Source organism: Oncorhynchus tshawytscha, unplaced genomic scaffold (assembly GCF_018296145.1).
Source record: "Oncorhynchus tshawytscha isolate Ot180627B unplaced genomic scaffold, Otsh_v2.0 Un_contig_16531_pilon_pilon, whole genome shotgun sequence".
Taxonomy (NCBI): domain Eukaryota; kingdom Metazoa; phylum Chordata; class Actinopteri; order Salmoniformes; family Salmonidae; genus Oncorhynchus; species Oncorhynchus tshawytscha.
In genome coordinates this window covers 7,501-20,000 of record NW_024608968.1, presented here as the reverse complement: position 1 = coordinate 20,000, position 12,500 = coordinate 7,501, and the positions used below count along the sequence as shown (strand labels likewise).

At 46.2% G+C, this 12,500-nt stretch overlaps 1 long non-coding RNA gene and 1 pseudogene across 1 annotated transcript in view; both read left to right on the top strand.

Annotated features, from left to right (window-relative positions):
• Positions 1-12,500, top strand: part of LOC121844059 — a 24,462-nt pseudogene that overhangs the window by 5,023 nt on the left and 6,939 nt on the right.
• Positions 11,474-12,500, top strand: part of LOC121844062 — a 1,887-nt gene continuing 860 nt past the window's right edge. Inside the window, exon 1 of the long non-coding RNA XR_006081832.1 lies at positions 11,474-11,490. This is a non-coding gene — a long non-coding RNA (uncharacterized LOC121844062). The remainder of the gene's footprint in view (positions 11,491-12,500) is intronic.

Sequence of the window (12,500 nt, the reverse complement as noted above, 5' to 3'; positions counted from 1 at the left end):
CTACTGTCCTACTGTCTGGATCTAGGACTTCATTATGAAGTCTGGCCTACTGTCTGGATCTAGGACTTCATTATGAAGTCTGTCCTACTGTCTGGATCTAGGACTTCATTATGAAGTCTGTCCTACTGTCTGGATCTAGGACTTCATTATGAAGTCTGTCCTACTGTCTGGATCTAGGACTTCATTATGAAGTCTGTTCTACTGTCTGGATCTAGGACTTCATTATGAAGTCTGTCCTACTGTCTGGATCTAGGACTTCATTATGAAGTCTGTTCTACTGTCTGGATCTAGGACTTCATTATGAAGTCTGTCCTACTGTCTGGATCTAGGACTTCATTATGAAGTCTGTCCTACTGTCCTACTGTCTGGATCTAGGACTTCATTATGAAGTCTGGCCTACTGTCCTACTATCTGGATCTAGGACTTAATTATGAAGTCTGTCCTACTGTCTGGATCTAGGACTTAATTATGAAGTCTGTCCTACTGTCCTACTGTCCTAATGTCTGGATCTAGGACTTAATTATGAAGTCTGTCCTACTGTCTAGATCTAGGACTTCATTATGAACTCTGGCCTACTGTCCTACTGTCTGGATCTAGGACTTCATTATGAAGTCTGGCCTACTGTCCTACTGTCTGGATCTAGGACTTCATTATGAAGTCTGTCCTACTCTCCTACTGTCTGGATCTAGGACTTAATTATGAAGTCTGTCCTACTGTCTGGATCTAGGACTTCATTATGAAGTCTGGCCTACTGTCTGGATCTAGGACTTCATTATGAAGTCTGGCCTACTGTCTGGATCTAGGACTTCATTATGAACTCTGGCCTACTGTCCTACTGTCTGGATCTAGGACTTCATTATGAAGTCTGTCCTACTGTCCTACTGTCTGGATCTAGGACTTCATTATGAAGTCTTGCCTACTGTCTGGATCTAGGACTTCATTATGAAGTCTGGCCTACTGTCTGGATCTAGGACTTCATTATGAAGTCTGGCCTACTGTCTGGATCTAGGACTTCGTTATGAAGTCTGGCCTACTGTCTGGATCTAGGACTTCATTATGAAGTCTGTCCTACTGTCCTAATGTCTGGATCTAGGACTTCATTATGAAGTCTGTCCTACAGTCCTACTGTCCTACTTTCTGGATCTAGGACTTCATTATGAAGTCTGGCCTACTGTCCTACTGTCTGGATCTAGGACTTCATTATGAAGTCTGGCCTACTGTCTGGATCTAGGACTTCATTATGAATTCTGTCCTACTGTCTGGATCTAGGACTTCATTATGAAGTCTGGCCTACTGTCTCGATCTAGGACTTCATTGTGAAGTCTGTCCTACTGTCTGGATCTAGGACTTCATTATGAAGTCTGTCCTACTGTCTGGATCTAGGACTTCATTATGAAGTCTGTTCTGGATCTGTCTGGATCTAGGACTTCATTATGAAGTCTGTCCTACTGTCTGGATCTAGGACTTCATTATGAAGTCTGTCCTACTGTCTGGATCTAGGACTTCATTATGAAGTCTGTTCTACTGTCTGGATCTAGGACTTCATTATGAAGTCTGTCCTACTGTCTGGATCTAGGACTTCATTATGAAGTCTGTCCTACTGTCTGGATCTAGGACTTCATTATGAAGTCTGTCCTACTGTCCTACTGTCCTAATGTCTGGATCTAGGACTTAATTATGAAGTCTGTCCTACTGTCTAGATCTAGGACTTCATTATGAACTCTGGCCTACTGTCCTACTGTCTGGATCTAGGACTTCATTATGAAGTCTGTCCTACTGTCCTACTGTCTGGATCTAGGACTTCATTATGAAGTCTTCCTACTGTCTGGATCTAGGACTTAATTATGAAGTCTGTCCTACTGTCTGGATCTAGGACTTCATTATGAAGTCTGGCCTACTGTCTGGATCTAGGACTTCATTATGAAGTCTGGCCTACTGTCTGGATCTAGGACTTCATTATGAAGTCTGGCCTACTGTCCTACTGTCTGGATCTAGGACTTAATTATGAAGTCTGTCCTACTGTCCTAATGTCTGGATCTAGGACTTCATTATGAAGTCTGGCCTACTGTCTGGATCTAGGACTTCATTATGAAGTCTGGCCTACTGTCTGGATCTAGGACTTCATTATGAAGTCTGGCCTACTGTCTGGATCTAGGACTTCATTATGAAGTCTGGCCTACTGTCTGGATCTAGGACTTCATTATGAAGTCTGTCCTACTGTCCTAATGTCTGGATCTAGGACTTCATTATGAAGTCTGTCCTACAGTCCTACTGTCCTACTTTCTGGATCTAGGACTTCATTATGAAGTCTGGCCTACTGTCCTACTGTCTGGATCTAGGACTTAATTATGAAGTCTGGCCTACTGTCCTACTGTCTGGATCTAGGACTTAATTATGAAGTCTGTCCTACTGTCCGGATCTAGGACTTCATTATGAAGTCTGGCCTACTGTCCGGATCTAGGACTTCATTATGAAGTCTGGCCTACTGTCTGGATCTAGGACTTCATTATGAAGTCTGGCCTACTGTCTGGATCTAGGACTTCATTATGAAGTCTGGTCTACTGTCTGGATCTAGGACTTCATTATGAAGTCTTGCCTACTGTCTGGATCTAGGACTTCATTATGAAGTCTGGCCTACTGTCTGGATCTAGGACTTCATTATGAAGTCTGTTCTACTGTCTGGATCTAGGACTTCATTATGAAGTCTGGCCTACTGTCTGGATCTAGGACTTCATTATGAAGTCTGGCCTACTGTCTGGATCTAGGACTTCGTTATGAAATCTGGCCTACTGTCTGGATCTAGGACTTCATTATGAAGTCTGTTCTACTGGCCTACTGTCTGGATCTAGGACTTCATTATGAAGTCTGGCCTACTGTCTGGATCTAGGACTTCATTATGAAGTCTGTTCTACTGTCTGGATCTAGGACTTCATTATGAAGTCTGGCCTACTGTCTGGATCTAGGACATCATTATGAAGTCTGGCCTACTGTCTGGATCTAGGACTTCATTATGAAGTCTGTCCTACTGTCTGGATCTAGGACTTCATTATGAAGTCTGGCCTACTGTCTGGATCTAGGACTTCATTATGAAGTCTGGCCTACTGTCTGGATCTAGGACTTCATTATGAAGTCTGGCCTACTGTCTGGATCTAGGACTTCATTATGAAGTCTGGCCTACTGTCTGGATCTAGGACTTCATTATGAAGTCTGTCCTACTGTCTGGATCTAGGACTTCATTATGAAGTCTGGCCTACTGTCTGGATCTAGGACTTCATTATGAAGTCTGGCCTACTGTCTGGATCTAGGACTTCATTATGAAGTCTGGCCTACTGTCTGGATCTAGGACTTCATTATGAAGTCTGTCCTACTGTCTGGATCTAGGACTCTCTTCCTTTTAACCCATCTCTCTCTCTCCTTCCTCCCCTCCTCACCCCTCTCTCTCTTCCCTCCTCCCCTCTCTCTCTTCCCTCCTCACCCCTCTCTCTCTTCCCTCCTCCCCTCTCTCTCTCTCCCTCCTCCCCTCTCTCTCCCTCCTCCCCTCTCTCTCCATATCTCTCCCTCTCCAGGGGAGGTTAGAGAGGTGGTAGTTCCAGACCATGTACCAGTGGACATCAGAGTGAAACTCATGGTCTGTCTGATCCACCAGCATGTTTACAGACCTCTGGATGTGAGTACCACACAACGTATCTATCTGCTTTGGGAACACACAGACTCCTATCAAATATCACACCTTATAATCTTAGTGTTTCTGAATGTATTAAAGGGATTCCTTCATCCTCTCTACCCCCAGTCCATGTTGACGTCTTTGATGGAGCAGAGCCCAGAGGAGCTGGGGGATCTGTACCTGGACGTGGCTGAGGCCTTCCTGGACCAGGGAGAGTACAACTCAGCCCTGCCTCTCCTCTCTGCCCTGGTCTGCTCTGAGAGATACAACCTGGCTGTTGTCTGGCTCCGACACGCTGGTAGACACACACACCACACACACACACACACAGTCACACACAGTCACACACAGTCACAGTCAGTCAGTCAACTGTCTCAAACTGTCTGTTATTTTGTCCAAATCATTATGAGATGATAATAATGCATAAAAGGGGCCTCCTGACAGGTCTTCTACCGCGTTATAACGGCATCATCGTACCTCGTTATAACGACATCATCGTACCTCGTTATAGCGACATCATCGTACCGCGTTATAATGGCATCATCGTTCCGCGTTATAACGGCATCATCGTTCCGCGTTATAACGACATCATCGTACCTCGTTATAACGACATCATCGTACCTCGTTATAACGGCGTCATCGTACCGCGTTATAACGGCGTCATCGTACCTCGTTATAACGGCGTCATCGTACATCATAGCGACGTCATCGTCCTCGTTATAGCGACGTCATCGTACCTCGTTATAGCGACGTCATCGTACCTCGTTATAACGACGTCATCGTACCTCGTTATAACGACGTCATCGTACCGCGTTAGAACGACGTCATCGTTTAGAACGACGTCATCGTACCTCGTTATAACGGCGTCATCGTACCTCGTTATAGCGGCGTCATCGTACCTCGTTATAACGGCGTCATCGTACCTCGTTATAACGGCGTCATCGTATAACCGCGTTAGAACGACGTCATCGTACCTCGTTATAGCGGCGTCATCGTACCTCGTTATAGCGACGTCATCGTACCTCGTTATAGCGACGTCATCGTACCGCGTTAGAACGACGTCATCGTACCTCGTTATAACGGCGTCATCGTACCTCGTTATAGCGGCGTCATCGTACCTCGTTATAGCGGCGTCATCGTACCTCGTTATAGCGACGTCATCGTACCTCGTTATAGCGACGTCATCGTACCTCGTTATAGCGACGTCATCGTACCGCGTTAGAACGACGTCATCGTACCGCGTTAGAACGACGTCATCGTACCTCGTTATAGCGGCGTCATCGTGAAAAGTTATAACGGCGTCATCGTACCGCGTTAGAACGACGTCATCGTACTCGTTATAACGGCGTCATCGTACCTCGTTATAACGGCGTCATCGTACCGCATTAGAACGACGTCATCGTGTCCTCGTTATAACGGCGTCATCGTACCTCGTTATAACGGCGTCATCGTACCGCGTTAGAACGACGTCATCGAGGTTATAGCGAGTCATCGTACCTCGTTATAACGGCGTCATCGTACCTCGTTATGGCGTCATCGTCACCGTTATAGCGAGTCCGTAGGCTTAGAACGTCATCGTCTTAGAACGACGTCATCGCAGAACGACGCATCGTACCGCGTTAGAACGACGTCATCGTACCCTTAGAGGCGTCATCGTGCGTTAGCGACGTCATCGTACCTCGTTACATGGAGGTAGCAGTGAAAAGCTACAACTCCGTCATCGTCCGCGTTACAACTCTGTCATCTCAACAGTTCCCAAAGTGTTAATTGAAATGTAATGTGTGTCTCCAGAGTGTCTGAAGGCGCTGGGCCACATGGAGGTAGCAGTGAAGAGTTACAACAAGGTAGTACAGATGGCTCCTCTTCACCTGGAGGCCAGGCTGTGTCTGTCTACTCTGCAGCAGCAGCTGGGTCGACCTCTCTGTGCCCTCAAGGCCCTGGAGCCCATGTACGACCCAGACACACTGGCACAGGACGCCTCCGCAGCACAGCAGGCAGGTGGAGGGGGGAGGGAGGGAGAGGACAGGAGGGTGGAGGGGTGTGTGTACTGATTATCCCTTTGTGTGTGTACTGATTATCCCTTTGTGTGTGTGTGTGTACTGATTATCCCTTTGTGTGTGTGTGTGTGTGTGTGGTCCAGGAGTTGAAGCTGCTGCTACACCGCTCTACTCTCCTGCGTTCCCAAGGCCGACTGGATGACTACCTGGATACCATGCTGACCATGCTGGCTATGCTGCTGAAGGTAGGCTTCTAACACACACACACACACACACACTGATGTTGTTGCTACTGATGTTGTGTCATTCAGGTGGCTATGACGCGGGCCCAGGTGTGTGTCAAAGCCAGCATGTGGGCAGGGGTCAGACACCTGCGTCTGGTCAAGGTGTCTAAGGATCTGGTGTCTGACATCCACGACCAGGAGGCAGCCTACCAGGACATCAGTGGTAAGACTCCTCTGATTGGTCACATGTTATAGATGTACTGAGAGGTTACAGACCCAAAAAGAGAAACGATTAAACAATGTTCTCTCTCTCTCTCTCTTTTACTCCCATCTCTCTCTCTCTCTCTTTTACTCCCATCTCTCTCTCTCTTTTACTCCCATCTCTCTCTCTCTTTTACTCCCATCTCTCTCTCTCTCTTTTACTCCCATCTCTCTCTCTCTCTCTTTTACTCCCATCTCTCTCTCTCTCTCTTTTTTTTACTCCCTCTCTCTCTCTTTTTTATCCCATCTCTCTCTCTCTCTCTTTTTACTCCCATCTCTCTCTCTCTCTCTTTTACTCCCATCTCTCTCTCTCTCTCTTTTACTCCCATCTCTCTCTCTCTCTCTTTTACTCCCATCTCTCTCTCTCTCTTTTTTACTCCCATCTCTCTCTCTCTCTTTTTACTCCCATCTCTCTCTCTCTCTCTTTTACTCCCATCTCTCTCTCTCTCTCTTTTTACTCCCATCTCTCTCTCTCTCTCTTTACTCCCATCTCTCTCTCTCTCTCTTTTACTCCCATCTCTCTCTCTTTACTCACCCATCTCTTTCTCTCTTTTTACTCCCATCTCTCTCTCTCTCTTTTACTCCCATCTCTCTCTCTCTTTTTACTCCCATCTCTCTCTCTCTCTCTTTTACTCCCATCTCTCTCTCTCTCTCTTTTACTCCCATCTCTCTCTTCTCTCTTTTCTCCCATCTCTCTCTCTCTCTTTTTACTCCCATCTCTCTCTCTCTCTCTTTTTACTCCCATCTCTCTCTCTCTCTTTTACTCCCATCTCTCTCTCTCTCTCTTTTACTCCCATCTCATCTCTCTCTTTTACTCCCATCTCTCTCTCTCTCTCTTTTACTCTCTCTCTCTCTCTCTCTCCATCTCTCTCTCTTTCTTTTACTCCCATCTCTCTCTCTCTCTCTTTACTCCTCCATCTCTCTCTCTCTTTTTACTCCCATCTCTCTCTCTCTCTTTTTACTCCCATCTCTCTCTCTCTCTCTCTTTTCACTCCCATCTCTCTCTCTCTCTCTTTTTTACTCCCATCTCTCTCTCTTACTCACTTCCATCTCTCTCTCTCTCTCTTTTTACTCACTTCCATCTCTCTCTCTCTCTCTTTTTACTCACTTCTCTCTCTCTCTCTCTTTTTTACTCACTTCCATCTCTCTCTCTCTTTTACTCACTTCCATCTCTCTCTCTCTCTCTCTCTCTCTCTTTTTTACTCACTTTTTACTCACTCTCTCTTACTCACTCACTCCATCTCTCACTCTCTTTACTCACTTCCATCTCTCTCTCTCTTTTTACTCACTCCCATCTCTCTCTCTCTCTCTCTCTCTCTTACTCACTTCCATCTCTCTCTCTCACTCCATCTCTCTTCTCTCTTTTACTCACTCCATCTCTCTCTCTCTCTCTCTACTCTCTCTCTCTCTCTCTCTCTTTTACTCACTTCCATCTCTCTCTCTCTCTCTTTACTCACTCACTTCCATCTCTCTCTCTCTCTCCATCTCTTTCTCTCTCACTTCCATCTCTCTCTCTTTTACTCACTCCCATCTCTCTCTCTCTCTCTTTTTACTCCCCATCTCTCTCTCTCTCTTTTTACTCCCATCTCTCTCTCTCTCTCTCTCTCTTTTACTCCCATCTCCATCTCTCTCTCTTTTTTTACTCCCATCTCTCTCTCTCTCTCTTTTTTTACTCCCATCTCTCTCTCTCTCTTTTACTCCCATCTCTCTCCTTCCATCTCTCTCTTTTACTCCCATCTCTCTCTCTCTTTTACTCCCATCTCTCTCTCTCTCTCTCTCTCTTCTTACTCACTTCCATCTCTCTCTCTCTCTTTTACTCACTTCCATCTCTCTCTCTCTCTCTCTCTTTACTCACTTCCATCTCTCTCTCTCTCTCTCTCTCTCTTCTTTACTCACTTCCATCTCTCTCTCTCTCTTTTTACTCACTTCCATCTCTCTCTCTCTCTCTCTCTACTCAATTCCATCTCTCTTCTCACTCTCTCTCTCTCTCTCTTACTCACTTCCATCTCTCTCTCTCTCTCTCTTTTTACTCACTTCCATCTCTCTCTCTCTCTCTCTCTTTTTACTCACTTCCATCTCTCTCACTCCTCACTCCCATCTCTCTCTCTCTCTCTCTTTTTCCCATACTCCCATCTCTCTCCCATCTCTCTCTCTCTCTTTTTACTCCCATCTCTCTCTCTCTCTCTTTTTCCCACTCTCTCTCTCTCTCTCTCTCTCTCTTTACTCACTCCCATCTCTCTCTCTCTCTCTTTTTACTCCTCCATCTCTCTCTCTCTCTCTTTTACTCCCATCTCTCTCTCTCTCTCTTTTTTACTCCCATCTCTCTCTCTCTCTCTTTTACTCCCATCTCTCTCTCTCTCTTTTACTCCCATCTCTCTCTCTCTCTCTTTTCTCTCCCATCTCTCTCTCTCTCTCTTTTACTCCCATCTTTCTCTCTCTCTCTTTTACTCACTTCCATCTCTCTCTCTTTCTCCATCTCTCTCTCTCTCTTCCATCTCCATCTCTCTCTCTCTCTCTCTTTTACTCACTTCCATCTCTCTCTCTCTCTCTTACTCAATTCCATCTCTCTCTCTCTCTCTCTCTCTCTTTTACTCACTTCCATCTCTCTCTCTCTCTCTCTTTTACTCTCCATCTCTTACTCAATTTTACCATCTCTCTCTCTCTCTTTTTACTCACTTCCATCTCTCTCTCTCACTTCACTCCATCTCTCTCTCTCTTTTACTCACTTCCATCTCTCTTACTCACTTCTCTCTCTCTTACTCAATTCCATCTCTCTCTTTCACTCCATCTCTCTCTCTACTCCATCTCTCTCTTTACTCACTTTTACTCTCTCTCTCTTTTACTCACTTCCTCTCTCTCTCTCTCTCTCTCTTCTCTCTCTCTCTTACTCAATTCCATCTCTCTCTCTCTCTCTTACTCACTTCCATCTCTCTCTCTCTCTCTCTTCTCTTACTCACTTCCATCTCTCTCTCTCTCTCTCTTACTCACTTCCATCTCTCTCTCTCTCTCTTTTACTCACTTCCATCTCTCTCTCTCTCTCTTTCTTTTACTCACTTCCATCTCGCTCACTCACTCACTTCCATCTCTCTCTCTCTCTCTCTCTCTCTCTCTCTTACTCACTCACTCACTCACTTCCATCTCTCTCTCTCTTTTACTCACTTCCATCTTGCTCACTCACTCACTTCCATCTCTCTCTCTCTTTTACTCACTTCCATCTCTCACTCACTCACTTCCATCTCTCCCTCTCTCCCTCCCCAGGTAAGACCAGTGTGTTGTCTCGTGAGGACTGGTGGTTACTGTTGGTGAGGTGTGTGTGTACGCTGTGTGAGATGAAGCGTTTTAAAGAGGCAGAGCTGCTGGTAGACTCTTCTCTGGAGTTCTACTCCTTCTATGACGTCAAGGTAAACAGGAACCAGCTGCCGTTTTCTGGCACTTTCACTTCCTGTCATCAAAATTTAAAGAAAATGTTTTTATTTGAAAAATGACTCATTTATTGTTATATCTTTCTAAATGTGTTGTTAGCACTTTGTTGGTTAAATCTACAGGACAGTAATGTTATCCTGAACAGGTTAGCACTTTGTTGGTTAAATCTACAGGACAGTAATGTTATCCTGAACAGGTTAGCACTTTGTTGGTTAAATCTACAGGACAGTAATGTGTTGTTAGCACTTTGTCGGTTAAATCTACAGGACAGTAATGTGTTGTTAGCACTTTGTTGGTTAAATCTACAGGACAGTAATGTGTTGTTAGCACTTTGTTGGTTAAATCTACAGGACAGTAATGTGTTGTTAGCACTTTGTTGATTAAATCTACAGGACAGTAATGTGTTGTTAGCACTTTGTTGGTTAAATCTACAGGACAGTAATGTGTTGTTAGCACTTTGTTGGTTAAATCTACAGGACAGTAATGTGTTGTTAGCACTTTGTTGGTTAAATCTACAGGACAGTAATGTGTTGTTAGCACTTTGTTGGTTAAATCTACAGGACAGTAATGTGTTGTTAGCACTTTGTTGATTAAATCTACAGGACAGTAATGTGTTGTTAGCACTTTGTTGATTAAATCTACAGGACAGTAATGTGCTGTTAGCACTTTGTTGGTTAAATCTACAGGACAGTAATGAGTTGTTAGCACTTTGTCGGTTAAATCTACAGGACAGTAATGTGTTGTTTAGGTGAAGAGGAAAGAGCTGGAGTTCTTTGGTCTGTCGGCTGGCTTTCCTGGACCATAACTACCGCAAGGCCTACGATTACATCAGGTCAGACTGGCTGTCCTACTGACTGTCCTAACCATAACTACCGCAAGGCCTACGATTACATCAGGTCAGACTGGCTGTCCTACTGACCATAACTACCGCTGTCCAGGTCAGACTGGCTGTCCTATACTGACCATAACTACCGCAAGGCCTACGATTACATCAGGTCAGACTGGCTGTCCTACTGGCTGTCCTACTGGCTGTCCTACTGACTGTCCTACTGGCTGTCCTACTGACCATAACTACCGCAAGGCCTACGATTACATCAGGTCAGACTGGCTGTCCTACTGACCATAACTACCGCAAGGCCTACGATTACATCAGGTCAGACTGGCTGTCCTACTGGCTGTCCTACTGACCGTCAGACTGGCTGTCCTACTGGCTGTCCTACTGACCATAACTACCGCAAGGCCTACGATTACATCAGGTCAGACTGGCTGTCCTACTGACCATAACTACCGCAAGGCCTACGATTACATCAGGTGAGACTGGCTGTCCTACTGGCTGTCCTACTGACCATAACTACCGCAAGGCCTACGATTACATCAGGTCAGACTGGCTGTCCTACTGACCATAACTACCGCAAGGCCTACGATTACATCAGGTCAGACTGGCTGTCCTACTGGCTGTCCTACTGACCATAACTACCGCAAGGCCTACGATTACATCAGGTCAGACTGGCTGTCCTACTGACCATAACTACCGCAAGGCCTACGATTACATCAGGTCAGACTGGCTGTCCTACTGACCATAACTACCGCTGGCCTACGATTACATCAGGTCAGACTGGCTGTCCTACTGACCATAACTACCGCAAGGCCTACGATTACATCAGGTCAGACTGGCTGTCCTACTGACCATAACTACCGCAAGGCCTACGATTACATCAGGTCAGACTGGCTGTCCTACTGACCATAACTACCGCAAGGCCTACGATTACATCAGGTCAGACTGGCTGTCCTACTGGCTGTCCTACTGGCAAGGCCTACGATTACATCAGGTCAGACTGGCTGTCCTACTGACCATAACTACCGCAAGGCCTACGATTACATCAGGTCAGACTGGCTGTCCTACTGGCAGACTGGCTGTCCTGTCCTACTGGCTGTCCTACTGACCATAACTACCGCAAGGCCTACGATTACATCAGGTCAGACTGGCTGTCCTACTGGCTGTCCTGGCTGTCCTACTGGCTGTCCTACTGACCATAACTACCGCAAGGCCTACGATTACATCAGGTCAGACTGGCTGTCCTACTGACCATAACTACCGCAAGGCCTACGATTACATCAGGTCAGACTGGCTGTCCTACTGGCTGTCCTACCCATAACTACCGCAAGGCCTACGATTACATCAGGTCAGACTGGCTGTCCTACTGACCATAACTACCGCAAGGCCTACGATTACATCAGGTCAGACTGGCTGTCCTACTGACCATAACTACCGCAAGGCCTACGATTACATCAGGTCAGACTGGCTGTCCTACTGACCATAACTACCGCAAGGCCTACGATTACATCAGGTCAGACTGGCTGTCCTACTGACCATAACTACCGCAAGGCCTACGATTACATCAGGTCAGACTGGCTGTCCTACTGACCATAACTACCGCAAGCTGATTACATCAGGTCAGACTGGCTGTCCTACTGACCATAACTACCGCAAGGCCTATGATTACATCAGGTCAGACTGGCTGTCCTACTGGCTGTCCTACTGACCATAACTACCGCAAGGCCTACGATTACATCAGGTCAGACTGGCTGTCCTACTGGCTGTCCTACTGACCATAACTACCGCAAGGCCTACGATTACATCAGGTCAGACTGGCTGTCCTACTGGCTGTCCTACTGACCATAACTACCGCAAGGCCTACGATTACATCAGGTCAGACTGGCTGTCCTACTGACCATAACTACCGCAAGGCCTACGATTACATCAGGTCAGACTGGCTGTCCTACTGACCATAACTACCGCAAGGCCTACGATTACATCAGGTCAGACTGGCTGTCCTACTGGCTGTCCTACTGACCATAACTACCGCAAGGCCTACGATTACATCAGGTCAGACTGGCTGTCCTACTGGCTGTCCTACTGACCATAACTAC